The 21,462-nt window shown below is 46.1% G+C and overlaps 1 protein-coding gene across 3 annotated transcripts in view; it reads right to left on the bottom strand.

The window, feature by feature from the left end:
• The window catches only part of SETD5 (SET domain containing 5), a 126,805-nt gene extending 110,213 nt beyond the window's left edge, over window positions 1-16,592 (bottom strand). For all 3 annotated transcript variants that reach the window (XM_088459774.1, XM_088459776.1, XM_088459775.1), the window contains exon 1: window positions 16,284-16,592. The gene's annotated coding sequence lies outside the window, so the exon portion shown is untranslated. The remainder of the gene's footprint in view (window positions 1-16,283) is intronic.
• Between the last annotated feature and the right edge of the window lie 4,870 nt (window positions 16,593-21,462).

Below are 21,462 nucleotides of genomic sequence, written 5' to 3'. Positions count from 1 at the left end.
AAGATATGGCAAGCCTAAAGTTGGGTACACACTACAATGTGTGACACAGGCGACGGTTGCGATGTAACGATACGCCGTACAAACTGCACGATGACAGCACAAGGTGCATGTAACAGCACCGCATCGTTCATTGCACCATCCAAACTGCTGTGCAGAACACTATGTCCTGCGGTATGGGGGGTTTTGATGTTCCGGTGGAACAATCACCGGCGAGTGAATAGATGCCATGCGTACACCATCTATTTACACTGCGGAAGGACTTCGGAGTAGCACGACATCTCTCTGAGTGCTGGACACGCCCCCTACAGTGATGAAAGTGGGGTGGTGTCTCGAGGCCATGCCCCTTTTTTGAATATCACCACCCCCACCTTCAAGCGAGTAAGAGTGCCCCAATTAAATAGCTGCCTGGTACCTATATAGCCTAATTGTGTGCACACAAAAAACATAACCTGCTTTGCGTATAACAAATAAGATCTTTAAGAGCTGTGCTGCCTTTAATATGCGTTTAGCAACATAAAAAAAATCATTGGTTTGGTCCTTACGTAAAATGTACATCCCATGCAGGGGTGCGACAGGAAATGAAAGCTAGACAATGCAGGAAGTATGCACTACTTTGTATTCTGTCCACAGTTTGTCAAATGATCACTTGTGTGTGTTTAAAAATGTACTTCCTGCATAGGGGTAAACCAAGCTCCTTACTGTGCCAGTCACTCAGTGCAGATTATGATGAAGCCCTGACACTAGTGTACTTAACTTGGGAGATGCCGGGTGCTTAGTTGCAATAAACTGCGTCACCTGTGAGTGCCGGGCACAATTCTGTAACTGCACATGGTAACACTCTGACTAGCCCCAAAGTATTTATTAACACAGGTTCCTGCTCAGGACGGTGCCAGCAGAAGTCACAGGTTTACAGCGTGAGCAAATTAATAGCTCCGAGCACTTAGCCCAGTTCTCTACATCCCCGCAGTGAGAATTGAACTTCCTCCATAGACTCAAAACACCAATTTAATTATTATTATTGCTTATTTGTAAAGAATCAGTGTAGTCGGTAAAGTTTATCAGGAAGACCAAAGAAAAACAATAAACGTGTATGTACAAGGAGGAATTCAATTCCACGCAATAGACGCGATATGCAGTTTCTGGAACTGCCCATCATCCCAAGCTTTTGGGGGGGGGGGGGGGAGCCTGCACTGTCGAAACTACCGCAAATGGGCAACATGTGCGCTGTTGTGTATCACGACAAAATCACATTGAACTGAACAGGCCCCAAAGGGGCAATTACCAGATCAGAAGTATTTGATTGTTCAGGCAATATTGGTGGCACAATGGTGGGCATGGAGTTTATTTGGGTACAAAATTATTCCAATTTCAAAAAGACCCAAGGGCAATTTAAAGAAACGTTTCATAGAATAAACATTCATCTAGAAGGTGTGGATCATTCTTACAAGGACAGTGATGCAAATTCATATGCAAGCAACCATAATGCCCCTCCAGGTAAGTCTTACATGTATCTGCATGAGACTGAGGTGGAAGGGGGTAAAACCAAAACACGCATTTAGAGCACACTACTGTAGAAACCTGCAGCACATCCAAGCAGCAATACTTTACTTATGGCCATCATAGTCAGTGTTCTCCCCAGGCTGATTTCTGCGGGCGCATCGCCCAGCAGAAACAGCCTGCCGCCCGGCACTTTCCCTCGCCGACCCCTGCTGTGGAAAGCTGGCCTCTGAAGTGACCGGAGGCTAACGAAGCCTCCGATCGCTTCAGAGGCAAGCGTTCCCAGTGATACACTGCGGGGGTGACGTAATCCGCGACGTGAGGAGCCTGCCCTGCGCGCCTGCCGGATCTAGTTAGATGAGATCCTGTCAGCGCGAGGAAACGGAAGTGGGAGCGCGACCGGCGAGCAAGTAAAAGGCAAGTTCTGGGCTGGGACCAGGGCCAGGAAGGGTACTGCCTAAGGGGCACTATTTAAGCCTGGGGGCACTGCATAAGGGGCCAGCCTGGGGGCACTGAATAAGGGACACTATTTAAACCTGAGGGTACTGCATATGGGGCCAGTCTGGGGGTACTATTTAAGCCTGGGGGCACAACATAAGGGACCAGTCTGGGGGCACTACTTCAGCCTGGGGCACTGTATAAGGGCAAAGCTAAACTACAGGGGGCAATGCATAAAAAGGGCACAAATACAGGGGGCACTGCATAATGGGCACTTTTGACAGAGCCAGCGGCGGAGCACCCTGAGACCTGTCGGGCTGGATTGGTAAGGGAGTTATACCTTTTCCCGGAGCGCGCATAATTGCGAAGGCCCCCACCCGGCTACTTTTTGATGCCACCCGGCTGGAAAAAAATTCTGGGGAGAACACTGATAGCGATGGTGTGAGGCTATGGAGGAGCTGCCCCAGTTGCGCTGTTTCCAGCTTATAACTATGTTAAGGAAAAGTAAGAACAAAACATCATTACTCCCTGACCCAGACGGATTTCATCTGTGTTTTGATAAGCCAGTTAAACATGGCTCTGAATGACACATACCATACTCCACTTACGCAGTCGAAATTCTGAGCAGTGATTTTGCTACATAGACTAAGCGTGTGCTACTTGGGTGCAGTCTTCTAATTAGGTGACACCAATTATGAGACACAGGGTAAGTGAGCGAAAACACGTAAGGCCCCAAAGCAGCAACAGGAGTGAAGACCTTAAATGCAACACGGACATTGTGGATTATTGAAAGGGGACATTTCCAAGGCACACCACTTACCCTAGATCAGTAAATTAGGGAAAACAGTAGGACAGTGCAGTGGTACAGTGGTTAGCGTTGCTTAATCAGCTGGAACTTTATTTTCCTTTATTTATAAAGCGCCAACAACATGCAACACTGTATACTGAGGGGGACCAGAATACAAATTACACAAAGTAACAACTACCCTGCCCACATGACCGTACGATCTAAGGGCACGATTCAATTAAACGCGAAGTGAATATCACCGTGAATGAGCTCCCGGAGCTATTCAATTCTGCGCGAAGTTAGGTCGGGGAAGGCCCGTTCTCGCGCCTTACACAGGGTGTTTAGGCTCGAGAATGGGCATTCTCCGACTAAACTTCTCGGCGTGATGCTGTTTTCCCGGCGCTATGGGCAGAAAACAGCATCGTGCCTGGACTGTTGTTGGATTTCTGTGCGCATTCCAGGAGGGATGCTAGAAGAAACCCTAAATCGGGCTTAGCAGCGCGATGAATTGAATAGTTCCGGGAGCTGACTCCCGGTGCTATTCACTTCGCATTGAATAGAATCCTGCCCTGAGAGGTGGGGTGAACCAGTAATACATTAGGTCAGTGGTTCCCAAACGGTGTGCCGTGACACCCTGGGGTGCCTTGGGACACTTGCAGGGGTGCCTTAGGTTGGTGGCCCAGCACCAACTCTAATTATTTATGGTCAATGTAATGTAAATATGTGGACAAACAGAAGCACAAACCTGTCCCCCACCACATAACTGAACCTAAGAATGACAGGCCAGCAATTTACTGCACACTTAACTAAATTTTTTTCTGAATTTATCATTAACAAACTTTTGGCTTAGGAACAGTAATACAGGTTGAGTCTCCCATATGCAAAATATTCCGAAATACGGAATATTTTTAGCATGACTGAGACAGTGAAACCTTTGCTTTTTGATGGTTCAACGTACACAAACTTTGTTTAAGGCACTAAATTATTAAGAATAAAATATAAAATGACCTATAGGCTGTGTGTAGTGTTCACTCTAGGTCCGGCAGCAGGCAGGGCGCCGGACCTAGAGCTAGGGCAGTTTCTGCACGTGCCGAAGGCGTCCTCTTTTCGTCATACCTGGGGGTGTGCCCGGCACTTACGGACATGCCGCGCAGCCCCCCCAAGTGCTGCGGTCACAGTGAATGGATGCTGGGCGTATGCGCCTATCATCCATTCACCGGCAGTGACCGCTGCGCCGCCATTTTGACCACCATTTTGACCACCCGCGGGGCAGTGTGACCTGTGGGTGGAGACAGAAACCGGAGGCTGTCTCAGCGGGGTGCCGCGCTGGAGGGCAGGTTGCTTTCTTCCCTTCAGAAATAGGGCAACGCGCAGTCTAGCGGGAACGCCGTGTGTATAAGGTGTATATGAAACAAATTAATTTCATATATGTGCACAAATTTTGTTTGAGCCACAAAATTATTGAAAATATTGTATAAACATAACTTCAGGCTGAGTGTATAAGGTTATATAAAACAAATGCATTCTGTGTTTAGATTTGGGCCCTATTCTTAAGACATTTCAATATGGTATACATATATTCCAAAATATGGAATATTCCGATATCCAAAATACCCCTGGTCCCAAGCATTTTGGATATGGGAGACTCAACCTGTAGTATTGCAGCAGTGTTCAAATAGACTAAAGCGCAAACTAAATGAGTAGTTGTTATGGTCTCTCCATGTTTCAAAGTGTTTCCTCCCGCAGAGTAGAAACTTACAAGTAAGGTAACAGGCTAACTTGTCCATGGGATGGGGTGTGGGGATCAGTATGATTTACCGGTGGCCGCATGGCCGGCAGTTCAACTCCCGACAGCGGAAGCCCGGCAGTAAGAGCCCAACAGGTAAGTATTTTTTCTATTTACTAACCTAACCTCCCCCCTTAACCCTCCCTTAGGGGTGCCTAACCCTAACCCCCCTTCCCAGCTGCCTAACGCTATGTCTCCCTGGGAGACCCTAACCTTAGAGTGGCTGTCCGCGCCCGGCTTACCTTCGAACGGTAAGCCGGGTGTCGGGCTCCCGGCGTAGGTCTAGTGACAGGCGTCAGGATTTCGACATCGGTCATTAGACACTTGCCGGGATGCCGACGGACGGCATTTAGTCCCTGCATCCCGGGGTGGGGGGGGGGGGGTGTGTGTGTGTGAAATTACAGAGTAAGCTATGCTCTGGGGCAGGGGCTGACATGAATGGGCAGTTCTCAGTTTGTACAATACTCTTCAATATGTTAGTGCTACATAACGTGTATAGCGCTACATAATATGTTGGTGCTACATAACGTGTACAGCACTATATAATATGTTAGTGCTACATAATGTGTATAGCGCTACATAATATGTTGGTGCTACATAACGTGTACAGCACTATATAATATGTTGGTGCTACATAACGTGTACAGCACTATATAATATGTTGGTGCTACATAACGTGTATAGCGCTACATAATATGTTGGTGCTACATAACGTGTACAGCACTATATAATATGTTGGTGCTACAAAACGTGTACAGCGCTACATACTATGTTGGTGCTACATAACATGTACAGCACTACAGAATATGTTGGTGCTACATAACATGTACAGCGCTACATAATATGTTGGTGCTACAAAACGTGTACAGCGCTACATACTATGTTGGTGCTACATAACATGTACAGCACTACATAATATGTTGGTGCTACATAACATGTACAGCGCTACATAATATGTTGGTGCTACATAAAGTGTACAGAGCTACATAAAGGATAACTATTATTATTAATAAATAATAATAATTAACTATATAGAACTTTTCTCCCACTAGGACTCAAAGGGGGGGGGGGATTCAATTGTTGTTTAGGTACCCCTAAGTTATCGGCGTCCAACGGTAGCAATTCAATGGTTTGCCAATGGTACGATGCTGCATGATTTCTGCTCGCAGCCTCCTGAGGTAACAAGCAAAAATCTGCGAGAAGTCGGCCGATTGGGCTCCCTAACCAGGACTTTGCACGGGTTTAGCCGCTTTGTTATAAACGTGTTGTAAGTAACGCAGGTGTATCTGATCGGTGAAACTGAATTGCTTCGTCGGGCGCCCACTGCTCATCGCCACCCAAAAAAACGATTGAATTCCCTCCAAAGGCGGCTCTCTCCCGATCTCCAGTGGGTGATATTCAGTTAGTGTGGGTGTCGGGCACAAGTAACTGGGAGACCATCACTTTTTACACATATATATCGCGCCCAAATGAACCGGGTCTACACACGTAAATCAGCGAAACCCTTATCAATTATTGGGCGCGCTGCCAAAAATGCACTTTGGGCTCCCAAAAGCCGGACTTTTCGTACATTTCTGCTCACCACCTCAGGCGGGAAACGGATGCCCGCGGCATTCGCGCCTGATCTCAACAAATGAATAGCTCCAGCGGGCGCCCAACAAAACAATTGAATTTCCTCTAAAAAGCTTATACTTGCATATAAAAAACAGGATACATGTTGATATAGAATACAGAGTTAAATTCTCAGTTCATATAAGTGTAAAAATTCCCCAAATACTTGAATATTAAATACATGAAGTTATAGTGTTTTGAGCCCATGGACGAATTTGCCAACAGACATAATGGGGGCGATTCAATGGTTTAGCCATTGCCTTTTTTTTTTTTTATGGCGCCCGACGGAGCAATTTAATTGTTGCTCCATCTGAGCGCGATAGCCGCTGGCGCTGGCATTTCTGCTCGCACCCTCAGGAGGATGCAAGCAAAAAATGTGCGAGAAACCCGTGGTCACTGCCCCTAACCACAGTTAGGGCACCCTAACTCGGACTTGAGATGAGTTTAGCCACCTTAAACGGCTAAACCCAGTCTAATAAGGTGTGAAGAGGGCGATAATTAATGAGTGCCCAGAAAATTTTCATTTCAAAACTGGGCATCATTAATTATCTCTGATAACACAACAACAACTGAATCGTCCCCGGTGTGTCATCACAGTGGACTTCCTATTCTACACAAACAATCCCCGACAGAACGCAAAGCCATTTTATTATTTTTTCTGTCCTGAAAGGTTACAAATCAAAGGACAATAAGCCATCTGTAAACCAGACACCAGAGGATGCAACCTGACGCAGAACATCCTCGAAAGTATCACTAGCTCTCTAACATATTTTCCAAATCAACGGTGACAGAGAAGGGGATTTATTTTATGTATGCCTGGCTGCACGGTTGAGCCCACGAGCTAGGCGCTGCCCGTTCGTGTGAACCCAGTTGTCTATTATATAATTATTTATACTCCAAATCTATTATAGGAATCACATATTATAGTCTGGGCAAGTTGTAGCTGAATGATTGCATTGCTTTTTCAGAGACCAATTCAACTCCATTAGGACTTTGCTTTAAAGTCATTAAAATCAAGACCTACAAAAAAGTAACAGTGTAGTCTGCAAATGGTGACTATGTAATCAGTGTTTCCCAGACGTGGTACAATACACTTGGGCGTGGTCATATAATCAGCATTGACACAAGGGGCGCAATTCAATTGTTTGCGCCGGCAGCTGTCCCCCCCCCCCCCCCCCATTGCGCCAGACGGAGCTATAGAATTGTTGCTCCTGTCGGGCGCAAACAGCTGTCAGGCCGGCATTTCAGCTCGCACCCCCCGGAAAAGTGACCCGTTTGGACGCCCAAACGGCACTTTGCACGATCGCGCCCAGCACTTTGGTCGGGTGTAGCCTTTTACGCGGCTAAACGCGACTTCTTTGGGCGTGATTGGCGCAATATTCTGAATCAATTGAAAATCGCCCCGCAATCTCCCCTCACTTTAGACGGGAGATCGGGCGCGATAAAACATAATTGAATACCGCCCAAGGTGTCATTTCTGTGCACCCACGTACCACAGCTGACGTGTGCGGCACATCGCCAGCAACCAAATTCCCTCCTTACCGTATATATTTTTAAGTGTAACCATACTTGAGCACAGCTGACTTAATTAGTACTTCAGTCATTGGGGGCGATTCAATTAGCCGCAGGACTTATCGCTGGGTTTTAGCTCCGTTATTAAGTGCCCAGAGCTATTAATTTGTTGAAGTAAGCCCGCAGCTGAGGCGCAGTAACGGGTCTGGAGCTATGCAATTACCGCCCGTGGCTACATTGCGACTAGCCCTGGAAGCACTAGTTAATGAAAATAACTACTTGCTACTTAGGAGGGTGCGAGCAGAGATCTGCGTTAAGTGCACCTTTGAGGTAGTCATGTGCAGTAAATGAATAGCTCCTCACGCTGAACGCAGGAGCTATAACCCCGCTGTAAGTAGTAGTATTCATTCTAGCACCCTCCAACTGTCACAACCCGTGCAGTTCCTCTTTCCTGCTTGGGGTGTCACTCTCTGCTCTGGTGCGTCTAGCACACTCAGCTCATGCAACAAACTGCTGAGCTACAGACCAGAGTGTGCTAGAAGCACCAGAGCAAAGAGTGACATCCCAGGTAGGAAAGAGGAACTGCACGGGTTGTAATAGTTGGAGGGTGCTAGAATGAACACTATGGTACCGCAGCTAATTTCTGCTCACCCCAATGTGGAGGTGGCTACTAGCACGAGGAACAATCCTGAAGCTATCGCAGAGACTGACATCCTATTGGTCCTCCATGCATACAGCGACAGTTTCCAGGAATGTAAGGCAAATCGCAAAACCAAAGCTCTGGTGAATGGCCCCGCGCACAAGTTTACATCTTCACCCACCCTAGTGATGCTGCTTTAAGGAGCCAAGGGCGATATAAATCCATTAACATGAAAGAACTAAAGAAAGTGCCTGCTGGGCATATTTACTACCACCTGGCATTTGAAAATTGTCCAAGCCATTAAAAAAAACAATTGCCCAGCAGTAAATAAGTGGGCATCTGAATAACCATGCAGTGCAGACAATGTCGGTGGCGAATACTAGAGCATTATAAAGATAACATGGTGGCACAGTGGTTTTCAACAAAGGTCCTACCTAAGTGGAGTTTGCAAGTTCTTCCTATGTTCACACTTGACTTATCACACAGTAAAACGCATTGAAGTGCTGCATGACATGATGGCATTATATGATGAAGATTAGCAGAGCTCCCTGAGAGGAGGGGAAACATTCCTACGCGAAGATATAAAATCTGTCAGTGTCAGTAAGGTTACTGCACAGGGAGTAAACAGGGTACGATACAACTACCAATAAAATTGCAAATGTGTATTACATTATTAGGAAGGTATTCAATTGTATTGTCCCCCTACGCGCCCGGCAGGAGCAATTCAATTGTTGCCCCTGTCGGGCGCAATCAGCTGCCGGCGCACCATGTCAGCTTGAAGCCCCAGGGGGGGTGCGAGCTGAAATGACGAAAAATGACAAAACGGCACTTTTCGCGATCGAGTCCAGCACTTGGGTCGGGGGAAGCTGTTTTACGTGGCTAAACCCGACCACTATGGGTGCGATCAGCACGAACATCTGTAACAAATGAATAGCGCCCCGATATCTCCCGTCAATTCAAACGGGAGATTGGGCGCGCTATAACAATTGAATACCGCCCTTAGTCTTCATTCTAGCTCCCTGCACGTCACAAGCCGTGCAAGTCCTCTATCCTGCCTAGTGTTCCCGCTAGGCTGTTTCAGCAGGGTGCCTCGCCCTGCCCTGAAAGGCAGAAAGCACCCTGCCCTTGAACACGGCGCTCCGCTGAAACAGCCTGCAGGTTCTGTCCACCCGCAGGCTGCAGTGTCCCGTGGGTGGGGAAAACGGCAGAGCACCGGTCACCGCCGAAGAATGGAAGCCGGGCGCATTCGCCCAGCATCCATTCACAGTGACAGCGGTGCTTGGGGGCTGCCCGGCATGTCTGCAAGTGCCGGGCACACCAAGAGTAACGAAAAGGGGGTGTTTCATAAATCACGCCCCCTTTTCAATGACCATGACCCCTTTTCAGGCGTTTGGCGCGCGCAGATATGCCCTTGCTTTAGGTCCGGCGCCCTGCCTGCCGGCGGACCTGGAGTGAACACTACCTGCCTGGGGTGTCGCTGTCTGCTCTGGTGCTTCTAGCACGCTCAGCGGATGCAACAACGTGCTGAAATATAGCAGTTTGTATGCTAGAAGCACCAGAGCAGTGTGAGACACCCCAGGCAGGGGTTTTAACAGGTGCAGGGTGCTAGAATGAACACTGATTATACTGGGCAGGTCAAAGTCATTACATCCTAGCCAACACAAAGACGTACTGTAAGCCAGCCTCATATCTATACAGCACTGGTGATACATATACTATGCCTACATATCTCAGGCCGGGGAACACTAGTCATTTCTAGGCAAAGGAACCATATAGGTGACCAGATTATAGATGACATCTCATCCCACATCTTAATGGGAACATCACATCCACAAAATGAGAGCAGTCATTCTGTACAGCAAATGCTAGCAGCTCACATGGAAATAACGACACCACTAAGGCATGGGGAAGTCTGCTAACCTTTCCATAGTTAGGTCACTAGTGGATCAATAGTCCAATATTAGTATTGCCACACTGGATATAGGCGACGGGTACACTTTTAAATACATATATTTCTGCTAAGGACAGGACATCTTTATTTTACACGCTTTTCCTGCTGGAGTATGGTTACATGTTCTCTGCTAGACTGGCTACATCCATTACACCACGAGGTTGGTGCGGAAAGCAGTTTATGGGGCCTGTAGACTGAAAATACACCTAACACTCTACATAGTTTCCAATTCTTCTAAACAGTATTGGCGGATTTATATATTTGTTTCATTATTAAACACTTTAGTTACACGAATATTTAACAAGACTTAGCTGGTCATGGAAATAATAAGTGATTAAAAGAAATGGAACCCCCCCCCCCCCTTTCCAATACTTCATAACACAAAGAAACACACTGCCGAGTACTCCAACAAAAGACGTGATCAAAGTTGAGACAGAAACTGATGAAAGTAATCTAGGTCAGTACATAAAGCGTGGCTCTACCCTCTAAGCTTCAAAGTGCTTCCAAAGTGTAATGTAACGTTTAACCCCCTCAAACACGTAACACTGATCAACATGTTGCACTGAACTGCATTGTCCTCTAGCAACAAAAGCCTAAAGAGAAAGGAGACTGATATGAATCCCTCCCTCCCCCCCCCCTCCCTCCTCAGCCAGCCTGCAGGTTCTCTCTGAGGACTAGTGATCTCATCAAGCAGGGCGGTGGGGGTGGTGACACAGGGTACAAGCGCAGCAGGAGAGACACAGCACAGGCAGAGGGGAGTGGCTGCCATTACAAGAGAGTGGAATACACGCGGATAGAGTGTACAATCCTGTCTAGGGAGGGGAGCGTGAGAGAAAAGCAGAGATGATGCAAGAGGAAAACATGGCAGATGCAGTGCTAGAGAGAGCCAAACCATAAAATATAAGATAGATAGATAGATAGATAGATAGATAGATAGATAGATAGATAGATAGATAGATAGATAGATAGATAGATAGATAGATGGATAGATAGGATAGATAGGATAGATAGATAGATAGGATAGATAGATAGATAGACCAGCAAAGCCTAAACTTTAAATACAATTCAGGCCCCAAGATGTTCAAAAGAAACTAAGCAAAATCACATTTTACTCTTTCATAACCATACGACCTCACTGCTCAGCCATTGCCAGCAAAAGGTTTACAGGGATAAATGGGCTGGATGCTGCAGTTTGGAAATGATTACATTTAGACACAAGACTTGAGGAAATCAGCAATACAGTGTGTGACTGAAGGTACGCTGTATATATTTTATAGACATTTTAGAGATTTAAAGATGGCCTAACCCAAACACACCCATTCCATAAACTGTATGTCAGAGTAGAACTGTTAGTACATAAGAAGATGCAGAAGGGACGAGTGAATAGATTTAGGAAGCTCCATGAAGAATCATACAGGCATGCCATGCTGCACGTCACGCTGCCGGTTACCGAGCACCACGTGTATTGTCATATCTGGACGGACTCATTTCAATCAGCTTTATCAATTACAATACACCTGACAGGATTCGAACATATGTTCGTACATGCGTCTCAGATAGGTTCAGTCTCTGTCTGTACATAGTTGAAGCAGGTCACTTTTTGGCAACAGAACTTTGTCAAAGTTGTTTACTAAGCAGTTACTTCAGAGGTTTTACACTGTACAATGCCAGATCTCTGTGACAGGCCATCTGCTCTGCCAACCATAGATGAACTGCCCTGATAAAAGCAGCATCATCGCACTATGTATGACTCTTTTTACCTGGACAGAGTTAAAAATTTACATCATAGAGCAGTCTTTCATTTCAATATATAAAGTGGAATAGGATGAAAATAAATGTAACACAAAGGTAAAATCACTACATAAAGCACATTCGCAACAGAAATTATTTTGTTTGCATTTCGACTTTCAGCTCCTTAAAATGTTGAAAAAAAATAGATAAACCCAGTCCTAGACCATCGGAAACCCAGTCCTAGACCATCAGAAACCCAGTCCTAGACCATCGGAAACAGAAGTGTGATGACTTCCGAGCACACAAACACATGAACTTAATGCTTGGAAAACACTAGGAATCAAGATACATATGGCACTTTCTAAAGTAAGGTTAACAGACTGAAATGTCTTATGCAACAGTACAAAGAGCATATTACAGCCACAGTCATGTACAGAAATGAATAAACAGTGCTTTATTTGCTGTAGATGTTAGCACCACATAAAGCACTGAGCCAGTGTCAAGACTTATAACAGGGATTTCCATAACTCACAGAAGATCGGAGCACCGTGGAAATGATGCTGTGAAGTAAACACAAAAAAAGTCTAAATCAAACCAGGTGGGGAAAAAAAAAAACCAAGTCAACCATCTCCTAAATAGAGCTCAGCCATTGCCTTACTCAAGGACCGAGTGGAATTGCTAATGGACGTGCTATTTGTCCCTGGAGATAGACACCACCACTTGAGAGAGTCTCACGTAGCAACAGCAGCTCCAGGGCCACGCACCAAGCCTTCTGCTCATCACCCAGCAGAGCTACACCCATCACACATCTGCCAAAGGAGCACCTTATGGGTGATAATGCGCAGTTCACAGGACTGATCTCGTATTCCTCTCACTATACGGGAGGATCCACAGTAATGTTAGTTCAGTGGAGAGAGGAGATACGTGTACTCAATTTGCACCTGGATATCTGCACGCAGCAAAATATACCAGCAGCATTTACACATAAAATCCATGATTAATGTAACATGTCGTCAGTGGGAAATAGGCAAAACTTGATCAAGAGCTCAATTCATTCCCTGGATGCAGTGACCCTGAAGCCACCACATAAAGGAGAGAGAAAGAGAGAACCAGGTTCCAAGCTCTTAACCAGATCCTAACAGAAAGCAGCTCTCATATGAAAACATTATCATAGCACTGCATATATTCAAAAATGTATATATATATTATTTTTTTTTGTTATTAAACATCTCCCCAACAACGCAATAACCAGAAGGCACCAACTGAAGGAAGAGCACTTGCATATGGGAGTCTCTCTGCTGCTTGAACAGTGGAAGCATTGAGATGACCATAAAACATCTAATAAGTTGAAAAACCTGATAAACAGTAACAGATACAAGCAATACCGCAGCTCTGGAAAACATGCAGGGGGGGGGGAATAGATGGCAGCTACAGAGAACGTAAAGAAACCTCTGGAACCTTAGTACGAGCAAGGGTTAACGCACCACTGAGATTTTTGGCGGCGCTTGATTCAGAGAGCACTGGTTCCCCATGTAAGGTTCCAGTACAAGCGGTGTGTGACCTTGGGAGAGGAAGACAGCTTGGTTCCCCAATCAGAAAATAAAATGATGTTACATGGGAATGGGGGGGGTAATCCAATAAAACAGCCATTTGTGAATACAGTTGAATTGCTCTCATCTTGGAACATGAATGGTTAAAGCCCAATACTGCTTCATGCTCCCCCTTCCTCCTAATACACCAGCAATGAAAAACACCTGGCTACAACCGTCTACTTTCTACAAATTAACTGTAGTGTAGCCAAACATTATCTGTTTACCAAAGACTAGGTCATGGTATCCCGATCTGCAGCCATGAAGCTAATGGAAAATTGTGAGCAGAGAACCCATGACAGCATTTTAGGAAAAGTCTTACTTGTTCTACAGTGATCCCCAATGTTAAGAACAGACATTTATACTAACACTAAAGAGCAGGTTTACCTTTCGGCTAAAAATTGCACGATCTCTGCGACCCATTAAAAACCCAGCATCCTAAGAATTCAAAAATGAATATATCAATGCTTAATATAATTGAATATTAAAAAAAAAACACAATCAAAACAAAAACTGTGTTTTTTATCTCCCACAGTATGGGGCATATGTATCAAAGCTTGATGAAAGATAAAATTGTGAGATATATATCACCAATCAGCTTCTAACTTAAATTTTGCAGGCTGTGTTTAAGAAATGATAGGGGGCGATTCAATTCAACGTGAATTGAACAGCACCGGCAGCGAGCTCCCGAAGCTATTCAATTCCGTGTGCTGTGTGGTAGGTGAACGCTGGTTATCGCAGTCATCGCGCCTTAACAAGGGTGTTAAGGCGCGGTAACCGGCATTCTCTGACCAAAGTGCCAGGCACGCGGCTGTTAGCGCAGCGCTATGCAGAAAAACAGCCATGCACCCGGCACTTTGGTCGGATTTCTCTTCGGATCCCCAGGGGGGAGCGAGAAGAAATCCTTAGCGCGCCCAAACAGCGCAGTGTATTGAATAGCTACGGAAGTCCCTCTCGTCGCTATTTAATAGTGCGTTGAATTTAATTCCCCCCATAGATTGGAGCTGATTGGTTGGTGATATATAGATCTCACATCAAGCTTTGATACATATGCCCCTATGACACTATATTCTGGGGGTTTAATGTGGCAGGGTGTATGTAGTCTGCAATGCTACAGAGGGTGGTGACCACGTTTTGTTTTTTTTAATATTAGAGGGTGAGGATGAGAGAATTCACACGGAACACAGTAAACTATATTACATACGATTTTAAAAAAAATTAGCAAAAAGTTTGGAACATCTGAGCTGGAACCTATAGCACAGACTGCAGCCTGTAAATTGAGAAGGGAGAGGGGGCATGAAAGGAATTCCTAGGCTTGAGAACTGGCTGGGAGGGGAGGAGGAGAGAGGGGATTGTGTTAACAGATTAAAAACTGCAGAGAGGGAATAAAGATTTGCGATAATATCTTACACCGGACAATACAAGGCTACAAAACTTGGAAAAAGGATGTATAATAATTTCATGCAAATTGGATTAACTGCAGCTCTCGGGAGGCGACCATGTTAAACTTTACATATGACGTAGGGTAGAGGTGTTGTTAAAAACACTGAAGAATCAATAGTGTTATTTTTTCCAGCACTTTTAACCATGCAGAACGCTTTCATAAACAATATATACGGTGGGCGATTTCCAGGCCTGAACTCCACCCTTCAACTCTGGTAGTTAAAATAAGATAGAAGAGCCTATAAGATACTTGTGCTAAAAGTGGGGGATGGGCCGTAGTGTGAATTCCCAGCAGCTTCCAGGTACAAACAGGGGAGACCAATGATAATCAAAATGACTGTGGCAAATTAGGATTCAGAACCAAAGCATCAAACATTAAACCTGTATACCCTCCCCTCCCCCATTAAGCTCTCTCACAACACAAATGCAGAGTGCCCTCCTTAGGGTTACCCTGGCACCGACTGCACAACACTTATATTCTATCCCTACAGGCACCGATGCAGCGATGCATACCCACAGACATGTAGCTTTGTGGGTATGCACAAACAGCTAAACCTCTTCCCCAAACTTAATTACTCCTAGGACCCTACTAGTCACACAGACACATCATTGGGATCCATGCTGGGGCACAGACCTTTCTCATATAGCGCAGACCAGGGGTTTCTCAGACTCGGTTCTCAAGGTACCCTAACGGGCCAGGGTTTAAGGATACCCATGATCAAGCACAGGTGACTTAAATTAGTACCTTGAACCTTTTGTTTAATTTAACCATCTGTGCTGAGCCATGGATATCCTTAATATCTGGACTGTTGGGGTGCCTTGAGGACCCTGTTTGGAAACCACTGGCATAGACCCCAACAAGACCTATGGCCTGGGACCCTAGAAAGTTGCTACCCTTACAAGTGTGGCAGTAGGGACTCCCACCCACATATATTTACGGAGCAATGGCATAGCCTGGACACAGGTAGCCCTACTCCAGGAGACCCTAACACTTTAGTGATTTTCCTAGATCCCAGCACCAATGATGCCACCCTCCCCCCCAAAAAATACGTTTCCCTATAAACAGGACAGACCCCCCCCCCCCCCCCCCATGTCCACATCAGCTACCATAGGACAGAAGAGGGTGAAACTGTCAGAAAGTGCAGGGAACACGTTCCTACATAGTGCATAGGGCTACAGAACACTTCAATGTACTATGGCTGCACATAGCGCCTCAGTCCTGCGCAAAAGCCACAATTTGCGAAAAAAGTCCCAAAATTCAGGTTAAATTCCGGCAGTAAAGGGCGCCCAGCACTTACCCGCCCCGGCAGGACCGAGCCCGCCTCACCGCATGCAGCCTCCAATGCTCCAACGCTTCCCCAAGCCGCAAAACCTAGTAGGCCTCGAGTGAAGCCGCGGCGTTTCCTGAGCCCCTCAGGCCGAGTGCATGTCGTGCCTCCAGCAGGGGGCAGCGCTCGGCGCTGCCCAGACTTTGTATATCCTTCAGCAGGTCCGTGTGTGCGGGGTACCTCAGCCAGGGCTCTCCCCGTGCTCCTCCGTGCTGCCTGGGCTGTGTGATCCTAGCTGTCTCCGACCTATTCCCCCCCCCCCCCCAGTCCGTATCGACAACCGCTCCGCACGGCCTCCCCTCCCCCCCTCCAACTCTCTACCTTCACGGGCGGAAACGCGACTGACCACACGGGGATCCCCGGCTCCGGCGGCAGGGGCGGCGGGAACGGAGGGAGGAGCCTGACGCCCCGCCTACCGTCGCCCTCCACATTGGCTGGCCAGGCGCTGTCTTACGCCCACTGGGCGGTGGAGGGTGTCACACACTGCGGGGCTGTCACGAGACGCATTGACATCCCGCGCTGAGAGCTGTTTTCCCACAGTCGGGGGAGAGGAGGCGAAGAGATAGCACTGTTCTGTGCTCCTGGTGCCTTACTGAGGCTCTGCTGCATGTTATTCCTAATAATATGTCCGATTAACCACCTTTTATTGTTTCATGTATTTAGACTGCTCAAATTCATTTTTATTTTTTTTATTAACTAAACTATATATCAGTAATATTATTTTGTAAACCTGTTACCAAATGCTTACCACCTCCCTTTCTTACATTTGTTTCTCTCCTATTAACTGGTTGTTTAATAGTGTGTATATATATATATATATATATTCACTAATCCACAGCACTCACCATTCCTAGATTTGGGGTGTAACATGGTATGTGACCACATTGTTTAAATAGAAATCATAGGGGCTCTGCACTCACCATAATAACTAACAATAATAATGATAAATAAAGGGATTTTGGTTCATGAATTGATCAATGTATTTAAGCTTGCAGTCCCCATCAAGGGACCCCACTTTACTGCAAGTCCCTATTCTATTGCTCAGAATTATAACATGGAAATAGCTTTCACACACATACACATTTATATATATATTATACGAGATAATGTATGACACTGAGATGCTTTGGACAGACTGATGCCAGCAATATCCATTCTCTTTAATTCTCTAAATTGGTAGTGATGCACCTTGTGTTTTCCATCTGCAGTGTTTATAGAATAAGTAGAAACATTATTGCATGACAAGTGTGACAAAAATACTTTCAATTGCAGTAAATATTTTTGTATTTCAAATGGATACGTTGACAGTTATTCTGCATTTTATTCAAGGAAATGTATCTTCTAGTTAAATTATTGCATATACGATACAACATAAAAATAGCCATGGGAGCTGGTTTTTGTAACAGATTCTGATGAAGGTTTAACCATTTATGCACTGGGACATATGGTAGTGGTTGGATGAGTGAGACAGTCTATCAATTTCATATCAATCTGATATAGATATCAGATTGATATGAGAGAGATAGATGTCCGATTGATATCTATGAGATATAAATATAGATATCTGTATCTCATATCTATCTGATATCTCATATCTATCAATATGATATCCATATCTTTCATATCTATAATTTATTTCAAGGCACCACAGTGTTCTAACTTGCTGTCTGGAGCTGTAGTTTATATGGGATGTAGTCAGCATCTCGGTGTGCGGGATGCCGACTGTCTAAATACAGGTGCCAAAATCCCAACAGCAGTATCCTGACCGGCGGCATCTCGAAGGTAAGTATCGCCAATTAGGGGAGGGTTAGGCACTGGGGAGGGTCAGATTTACGGTGTGGGGAGGGGGAGGTTAGGATTTGACGTACCTTGTTGTCTTATGGGTGTCGGGATTTTGACTGTCGGGATGCTGCTGTCGATACTCTGACCAGCGGCATCCCGACCGCCGGCAATCCATACCCAACCCGATTATATGTGTGTATTTGTGTTCCTTGTTCAGTCACCTACAACAAGACATCCGTATCTGTGACATACTGCACCTCTAAATAGTGGATGTACTTATTATTACCTTCAGGAGGTACAATAAGTAAAGCGTAAATATCGGTTGGAACCCCATCCCCTCCCCCACATGTGATGGCTAGTCCTGCTGAGTGGGGTGACCAGGACAGGATTGCTGAATAGGCTGAGGAGGGCCAGGTAGTATCACTACACAGGTAACCAGGCTGGTATAGAACGGGCATAGCCTGAGCGTGGTCAGTTCTTACATCACCTCCTTCCACCCACTCACTGCCTGGAGCAGGATGGTGCCTCCCCCTGTACCACCTAGCTGCACAGAGTTCTCTCCTTGACCACCACAACCCCCCACCCCCCCCAAATATGCCACTAACTGTACTGGTTTGGCTTTCATTAATAGGGTGACCTGTGGGGGGTCTCTCCCAGTGACTTCAGTTGCTGGGCACATTCATTGTCCATGGCAGAGAAATGACGCCAAATATGGAGAAGGCTGCAATGTGTGACCCTCCCTGCATCCAGCAGCAGCAAGTGCTGCAATCTCTGCCCTCCCTGAGCAGTGACAGGAGGACTGACAATCATGGATGTTATCCTCAGCCCCCAGACAGGCACGGTAATAAGCTGCAGGGTCCCCCCTCCCCCTGCTCTCTCTGGCAGGGGGAGGGGGTGGTGGATGACTGGTGGACAGGAGGAGGAGGGTGGTAAGATGGCACCAGAGAGGGAAGGCCCAGCCCTGGCTGTGTAACACCTCCCCCTCCTCTGCTGGCTGCTGCTGTTTTTCTCACACTACTCCTCTCCCCCCTTCTCCACCCTTTTGGACGCAGGAGTGGGGGGGGGGGGCTCTGCAGGGGTGACCTGCACCAGGAGAACCACGGATGGGCTCTGCGAGGGTCAGGGGCCGCCACCTCCCCCCCTCTCACCTCTGTGGAATGGATATAATGGCTGCAGGTGCGTGAGTGAGCCGTGCTGGGATAATGAATCCGGCGACTCCATTGGCACGGGGCCTCCGATGCAGTGCAGCAGGGGCAGGGAGGAGGAGGCGGCCGGGTAGCTGGCTGGCTGCAGTGCTGCTGCTGGCTGCAGTGGTCTCCTGCGTAGGCTGAGCAGACGGCGGCAGAGCGCTGCGACCGCTGCGGTGCCCGGGAGTCTCTCTGCGAGTATGCAGCAGCCGCTTAGAGGGTGGGGAGACACGGACGGACCGACAGACGGACAGCTGCTGCCTCCTCCCTCCCGGCGCTGGATGGGAGCTCGCCCCTCTCACGCTTGGATCTTGCTTTGCTCCATGCATCATTTTCATATTTCTCTTTTATTTTTATGACATATTTGGCATATGCACCGAGCTGGAGATCCCAGGTATGGGGACACGAGAAGGTCTACGTGGCAGGAAGAGGCTTGGCTTCCACCGGGTGAGGCACCGATAACCTCCCACCCCAGACCCCCCACCTCGCCGGTCTGCAGTCCGTGTGCAGATCATCCCTTCCCCCCTGGTGTCACCTATCTCCCCTGTTCTATTACCCTCCTTCCATGCAAAACCCTCCCATTATAACTTCACTCCTGCGTTATATTATCACTGCACTCATGACATCATCGCTGCACTCCTATATTATATCACTGCACTCATTACATAATCGCTTCACTTCCATATTATATCGCTGCACTCATTACATCATCGCTGCACTCCTATAGTATATCACTGAACTCATTACATCATCGCTTCACTCTTATGTTCTATTGCTGCACTCCTATATTATATCGCTGCACTCATATTACATCATCGCTTCACTCCTATATTATATCACTGCACTCATTACATCATCGCTGCACTCCTATATTATATCGCTGCACTCATGACATCATCGATGCACTCCTATATTATATCGCTGCACTCATGACATCATCGCTTCACTCCTATATTATATCGCTGCACTCATTACATCATCGCTGCACTCCTATATTATATCACTGCACTCATTACATCACCGCTTCACTCCTATATTATATCGCTGCACTCATTACATCATCGCTGCACTCCTATTTTATATCACTGCACTCCTATTACATCATCGCTGCACTCCTATATTATATCGCTGCACTCCTATGTTATATCGCAGCACTCCTATGTTCTATCGCTGCACTCCTATTGCATCATTGCTGCACTCCTATGTTCTATCGCTGCACTCCTATGTTATAACACTGCAATCCTATTACATCATTGCTTTATCCTATATTATGTTATCACGACTCACATTATTACATTATCACGGCGTTCCTATATTACAATATATTGGTAGTAACATTGAGCCTGTCTGCAATATCAAGCACTTGCTGGTCTTTACACACTCTGTTCCCTGGTAGGTGATATGCAGTATTGTGTCCATTAGGCGTCTAAGCTGCCATTTTATATGGACATGACAGATAACCGTTTATTTTTATATTCTGTAAGAATCCTGCAGTCGCTTAGCAGGAGGCGTCGCACACTGATCTGCTTTTACAGTCAGTTATATTGAATTTTATTCATATTTACAAGCTAGAATTCTAATGCATGTATTTATTATAAGGCAAATGCAAAGCGCTATGGGACCCGCTGTCATGTACAAATGTTAATAACGAGACCTACTCAGCTGCACTGGTTTGTGCTTTTGCAACCCTACATTTTTATATATATGTAGATCAAAATATTACTCATTGCGGTGCCCTCCTAGGATGTCGGCCCATCCAAACACATAGAGGTAAAAGGAAGGTGGCTTTCCGCAGTCTTGTAGAATAAGTTTTAAACTCCTTTATTCCGACGTTTCAAGGTTAGACCCCTGTCTTCAGGGCTACATATATCATATATATGTATCCCTGAAGATGGGGTCTAACCTTGAAACGTCGGAATGAAGGAGTTTTAAACTTATTCTACAAGACTGCTGAGTGCCACCTTCATACATACATACATATATATATATATATATATATATAATTTTATTTTGCTGAATGTTAGGTCAACTAGTTCATTTATTCTAGTTCATTTAGTTAATTTAGTTATGAATTCTAGCTCATTTAGTTAATTCCTACAGTATATTATACCATATAACTACAAGCTACAGACTGCTCTCTCTTTGATGCAAAGCGCCTTTTGCAGCATCCAGCAGGAGAC

The sequence above is a fragment of the Taudactylus pleione genome, unplaced genomic scaffold (assembly GCF_031769625.1).
Source record: "Taudactylus pleione unplaced genomic scaffold, aTauple2 ptg000934l, whole genome shotgun sequence".
NCBI classification, from domain to species: domain Eukaryota; kingdom Metazoa; phylum Chordata; class Amphibia; order Anura; family Myobatrachidae; genus Taudactylus; species Taudactylus pleione.
This window is presented reverse-complemented; position numbering and strand designations above follow the sequence as displayed.